At 45.2% G+C, this 20,584-nt stretch overlaps 1 long non-coding RNA gene across 7 annotated transcripts in view; it reads left to right on the forward strand.

Annotated features, from left to right (window-relative positions):
* LOC146350882 (uncharacterized) overlaps positions 1-20,584 on the forward strand; it is a 56,321-nt gene that overhangs the window by 16,878 nt on the left and 18,859 nt on the right. For 4 of the 7 annotated variants that reach the window (XR_014789441.1, XR_014789443.1, XR_014789442.1 and 1 more), the window contains one exon: positions 7,992-8,065. This is a non-coding gene — a long non-coding RNA (uncharacterized LOC146350882). Of the gene's footprint in view, positions 1-7,991; positions 10,169-13,717; positions 16,588-20,584 lie in introns of those variants that run through there. The other 3 variants (XR_014789447.1, XR_014789446.1, XR_014789444.1) reach the window with 2 other exon arrangements.

The following is a 20,584-nucleotide window of genomic DNA, read 5'->3' on the forward strand; positions in this document are numbered from 1 at the left end:
ACCACCGTTTGCGTCCCTGCAGTCAGCCATGATAGGCTACATAAATGCTTACATAGCCTATCACAGTTGAGTAAAAAAACAACAACCGCGTACACAAATAGCAGCACCCATGGGCGCCGCCATTTGTGTTCCTTATTTTGGCACGTGTAGTCTACGTAAACATTTACGTAGACTACCGCGAAAATAAGGGGAATGCAAATAGCGTTGCCCTTATTTTTGCCGTAGTCTACGTAAATGTTTACGTAGACTACACGTGCCAAAATAAGGAATGCAAATGGCAGTGCCCATGGGCGCCGCCATTTGCGTATGCTTTTGTTGTTGTTTTTTTTAAGTCAGCCGTGATAGGCTACGTAAACATTTACGTAGCCTGTCATGGCTGACTGCAGGGATGCAAACGGTGGCGGCTACGGCCGCCGCCATTTGCGTTCCGGCAGACAACGAGGTTTTGTGGCTGGAGGGATGGGGTGCCTCCCCCCCAGCCAGAATTTCGGCGGGGAGGGACGGGGCGCCTATCATGGTGTTTTTTAAAAATCTAGCCGTAATAGGCTATGTAAATCTTTACGTAGCCTATCACGTTTGTTTGTTTGTTTGTTTTACTTGGAAATGGCGGTGGCGGCAGCCGGTCAGAAGACCAGCTGCCGCCACCGAACCGCCGCCAGAGCTGCCGCCACCAGGGACATTCGAGCAAGGTAAGTCCCATCCCAGGGGGCAGGGGGGCAGACCGTTTCTCCACCAATTTTGGGGGGCCGAATGCACTAGCATTCGGCCTCCCCGAGATTCATGGAGAAATTCTCTGACATCCCTAATATTTACATAAACTAAGATGAAGAAAAGAAAGGGGAACACAAATAGCATAATGGGCGCTATTTGCATTCCCCTTTCTTTTCTTCATCTTAGTCTACGTAAATATTGACGCAGACAAAGACGCCGAAAAATAAGGAACGCAAATGGCAGCGGCCGTAGCTAGGGATGACAGAGAATTCCACCACGGATCTCGTGGTGCATTTGGCCCCCCAAAATCTGTGGCGGAACGGCCTGCCCCCCCTGCCCCCCCCGCGGATCCCTCCCGGGATGAGACTTACCTGGGGCGGATCTTCCGGGTGGCAGCGGCTCCAGTGGTGGCTTCGGCGGCATCAGCTGTGGCGGCTGGTCTTCCGACCGGCTGCCGCTGCTGCCATTTGCAGTGTTGTCGGGGGGTTTTGTTTTTTTTTAACAAGACATGATAGGCTACGTAAAGACTTACATAGCCTATCACATCTGGCTTAAAAAAGCAAACAAATGCGTGGCTATCTTAGTCTACATAAATATTTATGTAGACTAGGAAGGCGAAAATAAGGGGAACGCAAATAGCATAGCGGACGTTATTTGTATTCCCCCTTATTTTCGCCGTCTTAGTCTACGTAAATATTTACGTAGACTAATATGGCCAAAAATAAAGAACGCAAATGGCGGTGGCCTTAGCCACCGCCATTTGCGTACATGCGTGTGTGTTTTTTTTTTAAGCCAGACGTGATAGGCTACGTAAGTCTTTATGTAGCTTATCACGGCTGACTACAGGGACGCAAATGGCGGCGGCTACGGCTGCCGCCATTTGCATCCCTGCTAGCCAGTGGCCGGATGTCCAGCTGCTGGCGGAGCTGGCTGGCGGCTCCGCGGAATCCCCGCAGAGCAGAGTCGGCTGGCGAGGATTCCGGGGGGAGGGACGGAGGGCCTCCCCCCCAGCGAAACCCAGTGGAGCCAGGTAAGGGGAGTTTCATACATCCCTAGCCATAGCTGCCGCCATTCGTGTACGTGTTGTTGTTTTTAACCCAGACGTGATAGGCTACTTAAGTCTTTACATAGCCTATCACATCTATGGGGGGAAAAAAACACAGACTGCAAATGGCGGCAGCAGCCTAGGGATGGCGGAGAATTTCTCCCCGAAACTTCGGGGGGCCGAGCGCCAATGTGTTCAGCCCCCCGAACAAGTTTCGGGGAGAAATTCTCCGCACCCCCCCCGCACCCCGCACCCCCCCAGGACAGGACTTACCTTTGCAGAATGTCCGTCCCGGCGGTGGGTCCGGCCAGCGGTTCGGCGGGTGTTCGGCGGGGGCGGCAGCCAATCTTTCGACCGGCTGCCACCACCGCCATTGCAATAAAAGAAAAAAAAAAAACGCCCCCGTGATAGGCTACGTGACGATTAACATAGCCTATCACGGCTAGATTTGCAAAGTCAGCTGTGATAGGCTACGTAAATCGTCACGTAGCCTATCACGGGTGACTTTAAAAAAAAAAAAGCGCGTACGGATAATGGCGGCCCCCATAGGGAGCCGCCATTCCCGTTCCTTATTTGGTCGCTGTAGTCTACGTAAATCTTTACGTAGACTATGGCGAAAATAAGGGCAACGCTATTTGCGTTGCCCTTATTTTCGCTGTAGTCTACGTAAACATTTACGTAGCCACGACTAATCTACGTAGTCTACGTAGCCACAACTTCCCCACAGCTGGGCATTTTGGCGTCGCCATGACCCAGCACGGAGTGATGCGGGATTTTTGGTGGCCTCATGTGTGTCGGGACGTCAAGTCCTATGTTGCCTCCTGCCCAACCTGCCAGTGGGCAAAGGACCCCTCAGGCAAGCCCACAGGCTTGCTTCACCCCCTGCCTACCCCCTCAGGCCCTTGGAAACTGCTCTCCCTTGACTTCATCACTGACTTGCCTCCCTCACATGGTAAGACCACCATTCTGGTGGTGGTGGATTTGTTTTCTAAGATGGCCCATTTTATCCCCTGCTCTGGATTGCCCACAGCCAGGGAGATGGCAGAGCTGTTTGTGGTGCATGTTTTCCGGCTCCACGGATGGCCCGAGGGTCTCATTTTGGATAGGGGGCCCCAATTCACTGCCCATTTCTGGAGGGAGCTACTTGGGCTTCTACATGTGATGCTCTGTCTTTCCTCCGCCCACCATCCACAGACAGACGGTCAGACCGAGCGCACCAATGTGACTCTGGAGCAATATTTGCTCTGTTATGTCAATTACCAGCAAGATGACTGGTTTTCCTTGCTGCCTCTCGCAGAATTTGCTTATAACAATGCCTGCCATACTTCCACCCGCCAAACTCCATTTTTTGCCAATTTTGGTTACCACCCCAAGGCTTTCCCATCCACCCTAGTTCCCTCTTCAGTGCCGGCTGCCCATGACTTTTTAGAGGAGTTGAGAGCGGTACACCACCTCTTACGGGACTCCCTCAAGCAAGCCAAGACAGCCTACAAGGCCTCTGCAGACTGACAGCACCAGCCGGGTCTGTCTCTGCAACCGGGATACTGGGTTTGGTTGTCCACCCAATACCTCCCCTCTCACTCACCCACAAGTAAGCTCATGCCTTGTTGCACGGGGCCTTTCCAGATTACTGCCCAGATTAACCCTGCTGCTTTTCACCTGTCTCTCCCCCCCTCCATGAAGATCCATCCTGTTTTTCATCAGTACTTGCTGTCCCCCCTGGTTTCATTGCTCAACCGGCTCCCCCCCCCCTGCCGCTACCAGTGCTGGTGGAGAGGGAGGAAGAGTTTGAGGTCACGGAGATTCTGGATTCCCACCTTTCTCGCGGACACCTGCAATATCTGGTGGACCGGAAGGGGTACGGGCCAGATGAACAATCCTGGGAACCCATGGAATATGTACATGCTCCATTGCTGCTGAGGCGTTTCCACCAGCTGTACCTCCACAAGCCTGGGGAGGCATCATGGGAGCGGGGATGATGTCAGGGTGGACACCAAGCCCATAGAACCTCAGAGCAGTTCTGATTCTGAGGAGGAACAGCCGTCCATGGGAGAGGAGCATGCTCATCCCTCCCAGGCCCTGCAGCTGGCAGAGATTCCTCCTGCCAGCATTCCAGATATAGATAGCAGTCCTGGGAATGAAAGAGCACAGGAGGAGGGCTGGCTGGATGCTCGATGCAGATGCAAAGAGCGATGAGCTATGGAGGGCACGGAAAGGAGGCGTAGCGCCCGTTTGGCATGCAAACAACGGTCGCGTCCAGAGGACCCAAGGGAAAAAGGGAGGGACTCTCCCTAGCCCATAAGTTCGGGGTCTGCAAGTGATTCTCATACAAACGGGGACCAACTGTTTCCAACCCCGGGCATAGGTTACTCTGCTTAGTCGCTGGTGAAAGAGTTATTAATTTGTAAAAGGAATAAAGCCTTGAAAAGAATCCTTTGTCTGCATCTGGAGTTGGCTACTTGAGTAGACTGAAAGAGGCTGGCTAGGGCCCCCTGGCAAAGTGGTAAAAAGTCACCCCACTTCCATCCTGGCAGGTGGAAGCCCAGTAAGGTTTAGGAAGTGATGGATCCCTCCCTCCTTGATTTCCATAGGATTATTCTAAAAATCACCAGTTGCTATATTTATTTGGCACATTAACAACAATATATTTTCCAACATAGGGGAAAGTGATATAGGGTGTGATTTATTTTTTAAAAAGACAATATGTCCACAATAAACACACCAACATTTTGTGACAGATTTGTCCTTGTCTAGGGCTTTTATGATATGGGATTTCTGTATTTAGCTAGATCATGGATCAGCAGATATTATATCCCCTGCCATATTCCAGGAACAGTGTGTCACCAAAGAAATTGTAAGTTTACAAAATCCCTTGTATTAGCACAGAGTTTTTAAACAGGACTCAGATCAGGCTTTTTTTTTTTCATCTTTTACTTCAAAATCTTAAGCAGTTTCTACATGGTTCACATTAGATGTAAAAGCATAAAACAAGTACAAAATACAAAGTGGGTGCAAATAAAACACATTAAAAAAACCCTTTAAAGAATCATTTTAGGAGCATTGTCTTTCATGGTAAAGATTAAAAGTTTCTTACCCAATGACATTTCTGAGCTTGTAGCAAAACAGAGCAGAGAAGTCAATGAGACAGGTGGTCTCTCAAGAGGGCAGATGGTATGTCCTGGTGAGAACCGATATTTGGTTCTGAAGTTCCTGGATTTTGCCTCTAATATTTAAATGATTTTTTAAATCAACTTGCTTATGTATATTTCCACACAACAGAGTTTCTCTAGAAATTAATTATTTTTATTTCCAACGTTCCCAGCTACAATTTGGGAATAATGCTTTTACTTCACTTCATGTCAACTTTGCTGAGACACACTTCCATTCAAAACAAGGAAACACCTGCTTCTCTTTCCTATGTTTATTATCTTGGACTATGTCAAATATGGTATCTTTCAGTTCTATTTACTTTCCACAATATTTTATGTTCGCTTATTTGCATCATAACCTGAACACATGTGAACAATAGTCCAGTAAGCAGTTATCTATTCACAACTTTCTTAACTGATGCACATTTTCCTGACTTTTTGTGGGAAAACTGGCTTTTCCTGAATTTACCTGGGAAAATGATCCCACCTCAATTTTCTCATGTTCCTTTAACAATAAAAGTCTCAGGGGTCAGTGAGGTTAACAGCATGTCAGCACAAATGCTTCTGTTAGAATGCCGGTTAGAATCAAACTGAGTCAAACTTAATACAGGGATATATATTAATATTCCATTTCCTTCTCTATGAAAATCATAGCTTAGGAGAGTTACTGCTTATGATAAAAATGTGGAAGGCCAATAACTCTTTATTTTGGATAAATATTTGCAAGGTAGCCTATTATGCAGGTAGGTTGGTGCTAGGGGTGGACGAAATTCACTTACCTGTCCTCGAAGTTTTTCACGGTGGGGGGGAGGCGCTTCGCTGCTCCCCCCGTGAAGTTCAGGCGGGGGGGAGGCTTCCCGCCTCGCCCGGCCGAAATTCAGGCCGGGGGGGAGGCTTCCCGCCTCGCCCGGCTGAAATTCAGGCCGGGGAGGAGGCGCCTTGCCTCGCTCGGCCGCAAACTCAAAAGTTTTTTTTTAAAAAAAAAAACGCCCCCGTGATAGGCTACGTGACGATTAATGTAGCCTATCACGGCTAGATCTGCAAAGTCAGCCGTGATAGGCTACGTTAATCGTCACGTAGCCTATCACGGGTGACTTAAAAAAAAAAAGCACGTACGCAAATGGCGGCCCCCATAGGGAGCCGCCATTTGCGTTCCTTATTTGGTCGCTGTAGTCTACATAAATCTTTACGTAGACTACAGCGACCAAATAAGGAACGGGAATGGCGGCTCCCTATGGGGGCCGCCATTATCCGTACACACTTTTTTTTTTTTTAAAGTCATCCGTGATAGGCTACGTGACGATTTACGTAGCCTATCACGGCTGACTTTGCAAATCTAGCCGTGATAGGCTATGTTAATCATCACGTAGCCTATCACGGGGGCGTTTTTTGTTTTTCTTTGATTGGAATGGCGGCGGCGGCAGCCGGTCGAAAGACCGGCTGCTGCTCCCGCCCCGGACAAACACCCGCCGAACCGCTGGCCGGACCCGCCGCCGGGAGGGACATTCAGCAAAGGTAAGTCCTGTCCCGGGGGGGGCGGGGGGGCGGAGAATTTCTCCCCGAAACTTGTTCAGGGGGCCAAACACATTGGCGCTCGGCCCCCCGAAGTTTCGGGGAGAAATTCTCCACCATCCCTAGTTGGTGCAAGAGTCTTGCAAGGTGCAAAGGCTTTGGGGGCAAATATTCATCACCATTTGTAGAGCTTTAACCTACTTTCTCAGCATCTGCATCACAGAACAGATAGGTCCTTGTGGTATAAATATTGTACCCATTCCCTCTTGTTTTGAAAATAACAAACCAATAATTAAGGTTATCTTATGAAGCATAACATGGGCTGGGTAGACCAATCAATCAAGAATAATGGAATGCTGCGCAACCATCAGCTATCCTCATAGATCCCAGCTTTCAAAATGCAGAGATTGTTCTTCAGGCTTTCCAACTTGTGTTGCAATCATAATTTCCAGCTGTGTTTGGATCTTAAATCCAAACCAGCAGTGACCATTTGAATACTAAAAAATGTACTTGCAGAAACAATAATACATGGTGCTGTGTTGAGGAGATAATTAGATGACGTGTCAATCAAATAATATGAATAGAGAAATCATTTGGTGAATGATATCAAATTATTTGGGGAACAATTTAGCTATGTCTTTAGTTACTGTAGTGTCATGAACAGAGAAACTGGAAGTAAGAGGAGAAGGGTATGTAGCAAGAGTTTTGAATCTTAGGCTCATGGGCTGAATCTGGTCCTCCATGGTTCCCCAGATGGCCATGCCCCATCCCTCCAAACCACCAATTGATGATTTCCTGGCTTTTGCACAGGTTTTTTTTTCTATTCTCAAAGGTTGAAATGCCTCTCCAAAGGTTTAGTTACTGGCAAAAAGAGCTTTGAACTAAAATACGCTGGTGGTAGTAGTAGTAGTATTTTGACCCATCCCATTTGCCTTTAGCTCCATCCATCAGGCTGGAGGCCCACTATCAATGGATTTCCATTTAACGAAATCCATTTTGAAACTCTTTGACCCTCTTCCCCAGTGACAGGACCACAGAGAGAATTAAATAATTGGCTAGCAACTGAGTGAGTCTTGAGGTCTCTAGTCTGACATATTTAGTTGAGTTGCAAGCCATGAGACCCATTGTCAGGAGAATGCAGTTATTTACCTGCTTAAATGGCTATTTGATCCTGACTGATACATTCATAGTTCTTATTTGAAGGATATCTATTGTGTTTTGCATCTCCATTTACTTCCTGGAGCAAAGAGCAGTAATCTATTGCAAATCAAAAGTTCTGTGTGTTTTTTCTAATAGGAAAGATGACAAGGAACTGATAGGGGCTGTGAGTGTAGTAGGGAATGCATTGACATTCAGCACACAAATCATTTATTACAAGAGACTAATTCTCTTCCTATCACTGAATTTAAAAATCCTGAGAAATGGGTTGTGAAATCAAGATGGGCTATTTACTTTAATTTTCTCTGGTAGCTAACCTGTAGAAAGAAACCAGGTCAAAGAAAATTGGATTTTGTTATCATATATAAAATTCTTACTTTTGCAATGAACTATCATAATAAATTTCTTCTTAACAGCAAAGAAAAATGCTTTTCTGACTGGCCTGTCTGACTGGGCTAAATTCCAGGAAGAGTAACAGATTACTCTTTATGTAAGTAATTTCCTTAATCTTATGAGGCTGCCTGCTTGTGGGCTTTAATCTTTGTCACGAGGATCAGAAACCAAGAGTGTATTACCTCAGTCTGCTGTTGCTGATCTGGTTAAGTTATTATAGCCACCCTAACAAAAATCCTGAATGCCCTTCCCTTCTTGATCAGATTGCTCTTATTACTGCATTTTGAATCCAACTCATTCATAAAAGGAGACCATTTCCTCCCACTATTATCAAAACTTAATGTGTTCAGAAATAATTGACTCGATTGATTTTGAACTTGCCAGTTGTGTATTAGGTCCTTGTAAGCAGCTTCAATAAGGGTCTCAGGGGATGTGTATAAGGTGAAAACAGCCCCCAAGATTGGAATAGTCTTTGGAGAGCTTGCTGAAATCCAATAATTTCAGAAGATGGCTTATCATTACTGATGAGGCAGTAAAGATTTGTTGTTGTTGTCAATAACAGTAAGACATCACTGAAAAAATATTAAAGTCACCAAAAATCTCCCCATTCTCAGGGGGCGGGAGGGACCAATGACCCTGCAATAGTGTGTGGGGCAGGCAGGGGGTGAGAGATAGTTGGCCCATCCCAACAGGAATGTTCTTGCACAAGCCCCAGTAAAAACTGTGCAAGGGCGCTATTGTGCTCTTGTACAGCTCCTATTCAAAGGCTAATGCAGGTAAACACCCTGGTGGATTGTGCCTTAGAGCATCATGTTGTGATGAGAGCTGCTCACATGAAGAACTCCATCATCACAATCTTAACTCTTTGTCAGCTTGCCACCTACACCTCTAGTCTCTCTCAGTCCTTTTCATAAAAGAAAAATTCCACAACTTCTTTATGAGGCATACCCGAGAACTAAAACTAGAGAAGTTGAGCAAAGGCCTCTTGGGTCAGCACAGGTCTGTGACCTTTTGCTGGTTAATCTTCTCTTGCTAGCAGTTGTATTGTGTGCTAAGCAATTCCTAAAGGATCTTCATCTAAAGGGAGTAAAATAACACTGCTCATGTACCTTATTTGTCTGTACATGAGTGTGCTCACAAAGTTATTTTCCAACTATCTCATTCTGTCTGAAAATGCCTGTGAAACTCTGTAGCTTCAGTTCTCTTACCAAGAGAAATTGGTGTAAGGATCAGTATTTCCTTACCTCTTTTCTGTCTATTCTACAGCATATGTGCAACAGTTTGTACTGGTTGATATTCTAAAGCTGCTTTTGTAGCTGCTAAATAAGTAGCTATGGCAATAATATTCATACAATTGTAATTGCTCCTGGGAAATAGACCAATGCATTAAGAACCCCAAGAACAAAAGGCAAACAGGGAAGAAATTTCAGTAGATGCAGGAAGAAAAGAAAAAGCTTCTACCCAGGCTCAAAGCCAGGATCTCTCCCTAGTGGCTTCCTCATAAGTGTTTGATTTTAAAATGCAGAAAACACAGCAATAGAAAGAACAGCAATAAAAAAACCCACAACGTGCCAAAAAAAAAAAATGGTGCAGAGCATATGTGATTTCAAATTGAAATATAAATGCATACAAACACCAAAGCATTTGGAACGAGGAGCTTTGGTTATACATATTAAGTAGCTTTGAGGTACAGGCCTTTTATTCAGATAAAATAAAATCAGTGTTTAAAGTTAGTACTTGAAGTATATCTAAATGTCAGGAAAGTCTCGCTATGCTTTGTAATTGCAGTGGGAACACAAGAATAGACATCATGTAGAAAAGCTCTCACGTGAAGGATGTTACATCCTTTCGAGATGCCATACATGCCAGGGAAGAATATGGTTTCTGAAAAGTCTCCAAAATCAAACACCTACATAATCGCATAAAGGAATGAAATGCCTACACAGTAAGCACCCATGGAATGCATCACATCTGTTTTGGCCCAAAGAGCTGAGCTACATATTATGCTTCCCAGATGAGGGCAGCCTGGTGATAGTTCTGATGGCTCTTCTACCTAGAAGCAGAGAGTGCTGGAGAAGGTTGCCATAAGAGGAACATAAGAAGTTCCCTGCTGGGGGATCAAAGGCCTACCTAGCCAATATCCAGTTACTCACAGTGGCCAGCCAGATGGATATGGGAAGCCCACAAGCAAGACATGAGGGTAATAGCTCTCTCCTACTGTTGTTTCTCAGCAACTGATATTCAGAAATCTCTCTGCTTGAGGAATGAAAGACCCTTCCAGCAGATTGTATGATATCCCACCCACCTACCACAGCAGCCCCATATGACACAGCCCCCAATGTTCAGGAGAACCCCTCGGCCAGGTTTCTGGGGGTACAGGGGGCTGCAGGACAGGAAGAGAAAGACTGGCTGTGTGAGATGCCTTCCGCACATGCAAATGTTGGATACAACCCAATGGGTTGTTTCCCATTCCCACTATGGGTTCTGCCATAGTGGTAAGCATTTCCACTACTTCAAATTTCATGATGTTTGCTGATCTCTCCCAATCCACTTAAGCCTCCCCACACAAAGCTGCACCTGAGGTTTGAGGGATGTTCTGAAGAAGGCTATGATATGGTGTGACAGTCTACCATAACTCTGGTGAAAATCACACGCTCCAACTTGCATAAGCAGAAACATTTTCCACTAAGTCTAAGCCACCATTAGATTAGGGATGTACAAAAGTCACTTACCTTTTCGAAGGGTGACATTCACAGTGGGGGGGGAGGCGCTCTGTCCCTCCCCCCAAAATTCTCTCCGGCCGGCTCCACTCCATGGAGATTCTGCAGAGCCACTGGCCGGGGCCGCCCGCAGCTGGACATCCGGCCGCTGGGCAGCCTGCAGGGATGCAAATGGCGGCTGCCGTAGCCACCACCATTTGCGTTCCCTTTTTTTTTTTGCCGTGATAGGTTACATAAATATTTACGTAGCCTATTATGGCAAAAAAAGAGGAGGGGGAACGCAAATGGCGGCCACTATGCCATTTGCATTCTTCTTCTTCTTTTTGCCGTAATAGCCTATGTAAATATTTACATAGGCTATCACGGCAAAACAAAAGGGAACGCAAATGGCAGCTGCCATAGCCACTGCCATTTGCGTTCCCTTTTTTTTGCCGTGATTTTTTTTTCCCCCTGCGTTAGCCATGATAGGCTACGTAAGTATTTCCGTAGCCTATCACGGCTATATGGAAGAAGTGAATGGCGGCCACAGACATGGCAGCAGGTAGGTGCTCCATTCTGGGTTCATTTAGCAGGGCGGGCAGGGCAGGGGGCTTTGTTCCGCCACAGATTTTGGGGGGCCGAATGCACTGGCATTCAGCCTCACTGAGATCCATGGCGGAATTCTCTGACATCCCTACTAGGGATGTACGAAAGTCACTTACCTTTTTGCAGATTCTGTTCATGGGGGGGGAGGCGTTCCATCCTTCCCCCCAGAATCATTGACGGGGGGGAGGTGATCCAGTCCTCCCCCCCGGAATCTTTGACAGCTGGCTGTGCTCCGCGGAGCAGCCAGCCAGGCGCAGGCCAGGGCCATCCGCAGCCGGATTTCCAGCCACAGAGGGCTCTGGGTAAAAAACCAAACAAAATGCGTACGCAAATGGCGGATACAGCCGCTGCCATTTGTGTTCCTTATTTTTCGCCGTCTTAGTCTACGTAAATATTTACGTAGACTAAGATGAAAAAAAGAAAGGGGAATGCAAATAGCATACTGGGAGCTATTTGCATTCCCCTTTCTTGTGTTCATCTTAGTCTACGTAAATATTTACGTAGACTAAGACGGCGAAAAATAAGGAACGCAAATGGCGGCGGCCATAGCCGCCGCCATTTGCATATGCGTTTTTTTTTTACCCAGATGTGATAGGCTACGTAAGTCTTTACGTAGCCTATCATGTCTATGGGGGGGGGGAGAGAAAAAAACACAGACTGCAAATGGCGGCGGTGGCAGCCGGTTGGAAGACCAGCTGCCGCCGCCACCTCCACCACCGCCGAAGCCACTGCTGGACCTGCTGCCGTCTGAAATATCCGCCCCAGGTAAGTCTTGTCCTGGGGGGATCCACGGGGGGCAAGGGGGACAGGCTGTTCCGCGATGGATTTCGGGGGGCTGAATGCACTGGCATTCGGCCTCACCGAGATCCGTTGCGGAATTCTCTGACATCCCTAATCCCTACACTAGATACAACCCATGGTGACTCTCCTAAATAATGAGGATTTCCTCCATGTTGGGCCATAGTATAGCTAAAAGGATTAAAGTTTAGGAAGTAGTATCCATAGGAAGATTTATTCTTTAAAGTGCTGGTATTAGGGGTGCACGAAAGCCACTTACCTGGTCTCGCAGCTTGCTTCGCGGTGGGGGGGAGGCGCTTCGCTGCTCCCCCCGAAGTTCAGGCCGGGGGGGGAGGCTTCCCGCCTCGCCCGGCCGAAATTCAGGCCGAGAGGGAGGCTTCCCGCCTCGCCCGGCCGAAATTCAGGCTGGGGAGGAGGTGCCTCGCCCGGCCACAAAATAAAAAGTTAAAAAAAAAATGCCCCCGTGATAGGCTACGTGACGATTAACGTAGCCTATCACGGCTAGATCTGCAAAGTCAGCCATGATAGGCTACGTTAATCGTCACGTAGCCTATCTCGGGTGACTTTAAAAAAAAAAAGCGCGTACGCAAATGGCGGCCCCCATAGGGAGCCGCCATTCGCGTTCCTTATTTGGTCGCTGTAGTCTACATAAAGATTTACGTAGACTACGGCGAAAATAAGGGCAACGCAAATAGCGTTGCCCTTATTTTCGCCGTAGTCTACATAAATCTTTACGTAGACTACAGCGACCAAATAAGGAACGTGAATGGCGGCTCCCTATGGGGGCCGCCATTAGCCGTACGCGCTTTTTTTTTTTTAAGTCACCCGTGATAGGCTACGTGACGATTTACATAGCCTATCACGGCTGACTTTTCAAATCTAGCCATGATAGGCTACGTTAATCGTCACATAGCCTATCACGGGGGCGTTTTTTTTTTGTTACTTTTATTGCGCCTCTGCCCCTGTCGAAGACCTGACGAACCGCCGCCAGGACCCGCCGCCAGGAGAGACATTCGGGAAAGCTAAGTCCCGTCCCGGGGGGGGTGCGGGGGGCAGGGGGGTGCGGAGAATTTCTCCCCGAAACTACTTCGGGGGGCCAAACACGTTGGCACTCGGCCCCCCGAAGTTTCGGGGAGAAATTCTCCCCCATCCCTAGCTGGTATTGGTTGTTAAATCCCTAAATGGTTTGGGTCCATATCACTTGAAGGATGGCGTTCACCCATACCAACCTGCCTGCATTTTGAGACTGACCTCAGCAGCCCTGCTTGTGTGCCCTCTTTTCAAAGCAATTAGGCTGATGGGCACAAGGGACAGGGCCTTCTTGGTAGAGGCCTCCACTTGTGGAACTCTGTCTGATAGGTGACCAGAAGGTCCAGTTATTACAGAAGTTCAAGCAGGGCCCAAGTCATAATGTAAACTTAGCAAGTATTTTCATTACTGCATGATGTCATCATGACACAGTGGGAAATACCTGTATTTCACTGAACTTCCTTGTGGGGAATGAAGCCTTGTATCCTAGTAAAAAAAACGTATTGGCCTATGAAAAGGCAATCCTTCTGTTCTTGAAGTGCATTGATCTCATTGTGCAACAAACAATTCTTCCTTGATGAACGCAAACATGCACCAATATCTGATTTGTTTTATAGCTTTGCTTCAGTCCTAAATGAAGAAAATGATCTATCAAGAGAGCAAACAGAAGCACATAGCCTTACTTTAGAAGTACATGCACCTGCTTTTATGGATACATCTTGTACATTTTGTTGGGAAAGAATGTTGTATCTGGACACTTTGAACATAATTGGCAGACTTCCACAAAGGTACACTTGTTGGGAAGCAGCCCTAAGAAAGCTTATGCCCCATACTAAAATAATCTCACGGACACCTGTGATCCTCTCTGTCCAAAACTGAAAACATTTCATAAAATTATTGTATGCCGGATTGTTACTTCTCCTATAAAAAATAACATAATGGTGGAACAATGGTTAATAGTACAGTTTTTTTTTTAAAAAAAAAGTGTAAGGATAAAATATATCTCGGTTTGCCACACGCACAGCCTTGTAAACCTAAGGTTCTAGCTCTACAACGTATTATTTATAGCCAAGACAAGTAAGAAAATATTATTTTAGGGATATATTGTTCTTTCTGCACAGTTTGGAACTCTGCTTCCTCTGCAGTGCAATGAGTCACTGCTCTGAGGATCAAGGCCTCCAAAAGAGCAGTCTGGGCAGATTTGCTATGATATAGCTCTTCTCTGGAAGAACGATGGTGCTGGTATAGATTTTCACTCCCCCTCTGCAGCCTGAGGGAAAGAACTCCATCTGCATCAATACGTTACAAAAAAAAATCCCCTTGCGCAGTCCATTTATTCTGACTGTGTGCAGGGACTAAGTTTTGGACCAGAAGTAATAACATATGACAAGATGCTCATTCATCAAGAATACAGGATCTGCCATATTTTATCAGATCTAGGCCACAAGATTTTTGAAAAATATGTTATCACTGTAGTATTCTCCTTCTCTTCCTCAAGAATTTGGAAATACTCAGCAGCATCTCCTGGCCCAATTTCTTTCCAAAGAGATGGCATTTAGGTAGTTCATGTGCAATTGTGTCTTTCTCAATAGCGCTTCTTAGCATGAGAAGTGATTTATCACATAAAAGCTGATTTATCACATAACTAAGCCATTTGTGACATTGTGGCCCTGGGAGAATGATTAAGGCTGCAATCTTATGCATTCTTACCTTACAGTAAGTCCTGTTGATCACAATGGGACTTACTGCTGAGAGAGAGTATATACATACATAGAATCAGGAGGTAACCCTGCAATTCTATGCACACTTACTTTGAACTAAGTCCTATTGAATGCTATGGATTTCACTTCTGATTAAGTGTGCTGTACCCTTTTACACAGCTGTACCTGTGAAACAGGATCATAATATTTATAGGGCTTTAAAACTACAACACCCATGATGCTGTGCCACCGTAAATAAAACAGGTATATAGCACAATATTCAGGGGCTTTACTCCAAGCAAAGAAGGGGATGAAATACTGTAGAAATTGAAGCCACTGAAATTTTCATGTATATATATGCATTACATATGTATTCATTACTATGGATATATACACATTTATGTATGTATACTGAAAAAAACTCAAAAAAAGAAAAGAAAAAAGAAATTAAAACTGTTAGTCTTCCAGAATCATCAAAGTTTTAAATCCAGGTTCATTTTTACTTCCTTTAAGTTTAACTTCATATGCTTATAAGACATCCACAGACCATTGGTGAAATCAGAAAGCTTCTGACTGGCCACTACTGATAGACATAAAACTGAGTTAGACCAGGAGTGGGTAGAAAGTAGATCTTCAGATGTTTTCAACTCCTAGAAGCCACTGCCAGCATGGCCAAAGGTCAGAAATACTGGAAGTTGTCATCCAAAACACCTGAGTACATACTTCCTGCCCATCCTGAGTTAGACAAATCATTGATCTGGTGATCTAGCATCTTATTTTTGTCCATTTTAAACCATTACCAAGATATGACATTTCCCACTTCCTCACCCTGGTGTCCTCCAGATATGTTAGACTCTAACTCCCAGCATTCCTGACTATTGACCAACCTGGCTGGGACTGATGGGAGTTGAAGTCCAAAACATCTGGAGGGCACCAGATTGGAGAAGACTGCAGTAGGTTGCAATATGGTACCCTGGTGTTGTGAAGGTTTCAGCGCAGGTACATATTGTAAGACACCATATCCTGGCTAAATAGGCAACTTGATCCTTCAGGATACTTGTGTGTTCAGAAGTCTGGGAAATAAGAATCTGGAGGCGGGCTAAGCTTAGCAGAAATTTACTGTATAGTTCTTCCTTTGCATAGAGCCAGTAGCAGACTCCTGTTCTTCCTGCCAGCATCCCCCTTGCCCTGTCAGTCTAATGATGAGTACTGGGACAGATTAGTCTATGATTAACCCAGAGCATTCTAAATTACAGCCACAAATATTACAGATATGATGGGTTTTGTGAATCAACCCTTCCCTGTTGTCATTTTGGAAGGTAAGCAAGGTATCATTAGAGGTGTAATTAATAGATCTGTGATGACGTTCCTCACAGAACATTTATTGGCACATGAAGGGGGTTAGACATCTCCCCAAAGACAGGAACAGTGTAAACATTCAGGTGGGTAAGGGGTTAAAATCAATGAGGTGGCTGATGGCTGGTTGCCTTTTCAACCATTTTTTCCCATCATCTTTTAACATTTAAAAAAGCCAAAATGCTGCCACTTGGCAGCTCTCCTACTGTTCATTTTGAAAATGCATCCACAATTCCTCCAGCAATGTCACATCATCACACTGAAAGAAAGAAAAACAAAACTATTTAAGATGCAGCCAGTCCAAGGCAGAATAACCCAGGGGAACAATGCTATGTCATGTCACCAGGGACATTTCAGGAAAAAAAGTTGTTGCTCCTAATGATCAATTGTAATTAAAAAGAGAAACCCTCAACCACCTTGTCTTTATTGTAAGCCCACACCCACCCAAAGGCTCTTGGATTCCCCACTGAAGGTTAATCCAGGGGTCATTTTCAGCGCCCCCATCCCCATACATCTGGGCTGAATACTTCAACCCAGCCCTGTTTTTGTTATCACTGTGTGATAACAAAACCACACACATCACCAGAACTTGGTGGAGATAATACAAACTCCCTGCTTACAATTCAAAGTTCCTTAGACCTTCAAAATCATAGGGATTTGAGATTTTTAATTCTCTGCAGTGTCAGAGAAAATTCCATATCTGTATATTGATATCCAATGCAGTGTTAATCAAATTAGTACATCCAGAACTGGGCAAAGTATTTGCAAAATTAATGATGCAGTCTAATTATATCTAATAAGGATGTGTTTGTATTAGGGATGTTGGAGAATTCTGCCATGGACTCCAGTGAGGCCAGATTCTTTAGGATCTGGCCCCCCGGAGTCCATGGCAGAACGGCCTCCCCCTACCCACCTACCCCCAAAATCCCCCCCGGAGCAGACCTACCTGGTGGCAGATGCAGAAGCAGCAGTGGATGCGGGGGTGGATGCAGTGGTGGCAGCAGCGGCAGCGGCTCCGGCTCATCCAGCTACGCCATTAGCATCCCCACGTATTGCTACATAAGTACTTGCGTAGCCTATCACGGCCTAATGCAAGGACGCAAATGGCAGCTGCTACGACGGCCGCCATTTGCGGCCACAGTAGCCCGGCAGCAGCCAGAAGTATGGCTCCGGCCAGCCGCAGCTGGCGGCTCTGCAGCCTTACCATGGAGCGGAGCTGGCTGGGGAGGATTCCGGGGGGAGGGATGGAACATCCAATAAATGTTGGATATTTTAAATGTTGATTGTATCTGTAAATTCTAAGGCATCAACCAATCTAAGGCATCAACCAATCTAAGGCATGGATTGTGAATGTTTAGGAATGGCAATGGAAAACGTTAAAATAAATACATTTATTGAGGCTTCAATCTTATACCCACTTACCTGCAAGTGACTCCCAGTGATCTCAGTAGGACTCATTTCTGAGTAGACAGGTTTGTGCTGAAAATATTAGCAGTAAGAGAATATGATCAGTTGAAGTCGACCAACACATAAGCAATTTCAAACAAACAAGATGTCTTTTTGGCATGCAGAGTTATGCATATGATGGCTGCAGTCCAGCACAGAGTCAGGCACACAGAAAGCAATCGGAATGTATCCAATCTGCCTTAGGAGATTGGTGGTAAGGTAGATATAGCTTTGCATGCCTTTTGATCTAGCTCTGCATGCCTAAAGTTTTATTTCTTCCTGTCTGCAGTTTATACCAAAGGTGAAATATTTGCATCCCTGCCACCATTTTATTTGCTGAAGTCAAACTCACCTCTGATGAGCCTACTTCATTCTTCCACTTCAGGGCATGAATATGCATTGGTTAATTTTTCCCCAAGTACTTTTCCTTGGCTAGGAATGTTTGATTTGTGCATCTGAGGCAATTATAGCTCTGGCATGCTTTTGTGGCATCAGATGGCTATTTTGTGCTCGGTTCACAGAATGCCATCTCACAAGTTCTCAACAGCCTTTCTGATCAGCTTTGACTAGCTTCATGCCCTGCAGTAAGATTCTCCCCCCAATCCTGAAAGCAGCTTTTTGCTGAAGTTTGCTGAAGGGATTCCTGGGATAGATTGGTCTTTTTTTCTTTTCTTTTTTTAGAATCCTTTTTATTTATTTTTGTCTTTATAAATGAAATAAACAATACCAGCAACTTGATCAATAACTACAATTTCCTAACCATACAGTATTCTTAGGAGGACACAACAGTACCGAAAAGAAGAAGAAAAGGGGGGGGGGGAGAAAGGGAAAAAAATCCCTTTCTTTTTTAAAGGGTTAAATTTAAACTCCAATATGTACGGGCTTCAGATCCCATTCTAATTTAGAAACTATACCTATAACATTAGCAATATTACAATTTGATAATCAACCTTACTTTTCAATATCATATCATCAGTCTTATAGCAAGGGAGCAGGCCTACAATTCATTCCCACCAACCATATATTGTTCTTAAGTTAGAATACAATAGTAATAATAAAGCTTAACAGTTTAACCAACCAAAAATCTTACTTAGTAGTCTTATAGTAATGATAATAATAGTAATAATAATAATAACAGCAAAAAAGAGATGAAATTATAATGTTATATAGTAATAACGCTTGAAAGCAACCTTACTACAGTCAGTAATATATTTTATACTATAAATGAGTGTGCTCAGTACACCTTCAAACAATGTATTTAAATACAGCATAACATAATGAGAATTTAAAGAAAAATAAAAAAGAATGAAAGAGAGCAAACGAATGTTATGTATAATCAGTTGTCTCTGACCTAGCCTGAATCATGCAGACTAAACATAAACAATTAACAAAACTTGTTTAAAGATTCCAGTTCACGGGGCTGGAACAGAAGTCTCATGCATTTTTACATTCAGCCATGCTTTAGGAACTTTCATGATTTAGGAACTTCTTCATTTGACCTTCAGAAACAATGCAAAATGTAGCAGGATATTTTAAGTGATATTGTAAGGATAGATTGGTCTTTATGGGATGTCTGAAGATGGCATTCAAGGCAAGGAAAGAAATATGACACTGACATGGATGAAAAAGGAATTTCTAGGGCACACTTAAGGATATAAAATACTTTTCCTAAAACCAAGATAAATTGCATTTGGTCAGGAGATGAAGGAATTTGCACTTGTTTGTACTAAGTCCAAAAATGGTCATATGATAGTAATAGCATTCATCTCACCAGATGAGGTATTTCTTTGGAAAAGAAGTAGACCTTCCTGGATTTATTTTTAGTTTTTATAAGAACCAGATAATTATCTTGTCATTTCAAATGACAATCAGCTTTGAATGCATAAACATTGGTCTGCTCACCTTGAAAACTCAAATTGAAGGTTTGCAAAAAGCTCAGAGAGTGCTAACATAACACCCTCCACCACTGTTGCCATCTCCCACTTCCCCAACACCCAGTAGCCTTCCTTGGGTGAAGGCAGGGGGAAGCAGAGGTGGAAGATACAAGGTTCTGATGGCACATCTTGTCCTTTAGGAAAAGGATTGCACCCTAAGGGAATAAAGTAAGAATTTTATACACTTCTAAAATATAGACATCAATATAAGTGGAAGAATGACTACAAAAAAATTACATTATACACAAATACTACAAAATAGGGCTGTGCACCACTTTGGCCTGAGGCCCAAACCCCAAGTCAAAGTGGGCTGCTTCGGGTCACTTTGTACCCCTTCCAAGGTGAAGCGGAGGCAGCAAGAAGTGACCCAGAGTGGGTTGGGGGCTCTCTGAAGCACTCGGTGTGCTTCAGAGCTTTCCCCCCAGCCCAGCCCTCCCAGCTCCTCCAGGTCCTTACCTGAGCTGCCTTTTCCACCTCTGTTGCCTTTTCCTCACTGCCACCTTCTCTGCCACTGCTGCCTTCTCCTCACTGCTGCTGCCACATTCTCTATCAATGCCTGCCACTTTCTTCTCCACTGCCACCGCCAGCTCCTGAGGCCTGGATGCGCAGTGACTCTTCTTGCAATAAGTCACCATTTTTAAAATGGCAGCTTCCAGGAACTTCCAGGAGGTTGCCATTTTTAAAACGGTGACTCCCTGCAAGAAGACAAGTCGCTGCACATCCAGGGCTCAGGAGCTGGCAGCAGTGGTGATGGAAAAGACGGCGGCAGCAGAAAAGGCAGCAGTGGCAACAGAGAAGGTGGTGGGTGTCGATGGAGAATGTGGTGATGGCAGTGAGGAGAGTGTGGTGGCGGCAGTGGCAGAGAGCGTAGAGCGGCAGCAGAAAAGGTGACAGCTGTGGCGGAGGAGGTGGCAGCCCAGGTAAGGAGATGGGAGGTTGTGTGGTGGTCCCGAAATGGGGTTTGCCATCTGAATCCCACTTCAGGTTTGGGACACAGTAGGGTCAGGGGGGCCCCGAATCTGCTGAGCCAAATCGGGCCCACCTCAGA

This window comes from Heloderma suspectum, chromosome 3, assembly GCF_057233095.1.
Source record: "Heloderma suspectum isolate Gila_16-S chromosome 3, 16-S_ref, whole genome shotgun sequence".
Taxonomy (NCBI): Eukaryota; Metazoa; Chordata; class Lepidosauria; order Squamata; family Helodermatidae; genus Heloderma; species Heloderma suspectum.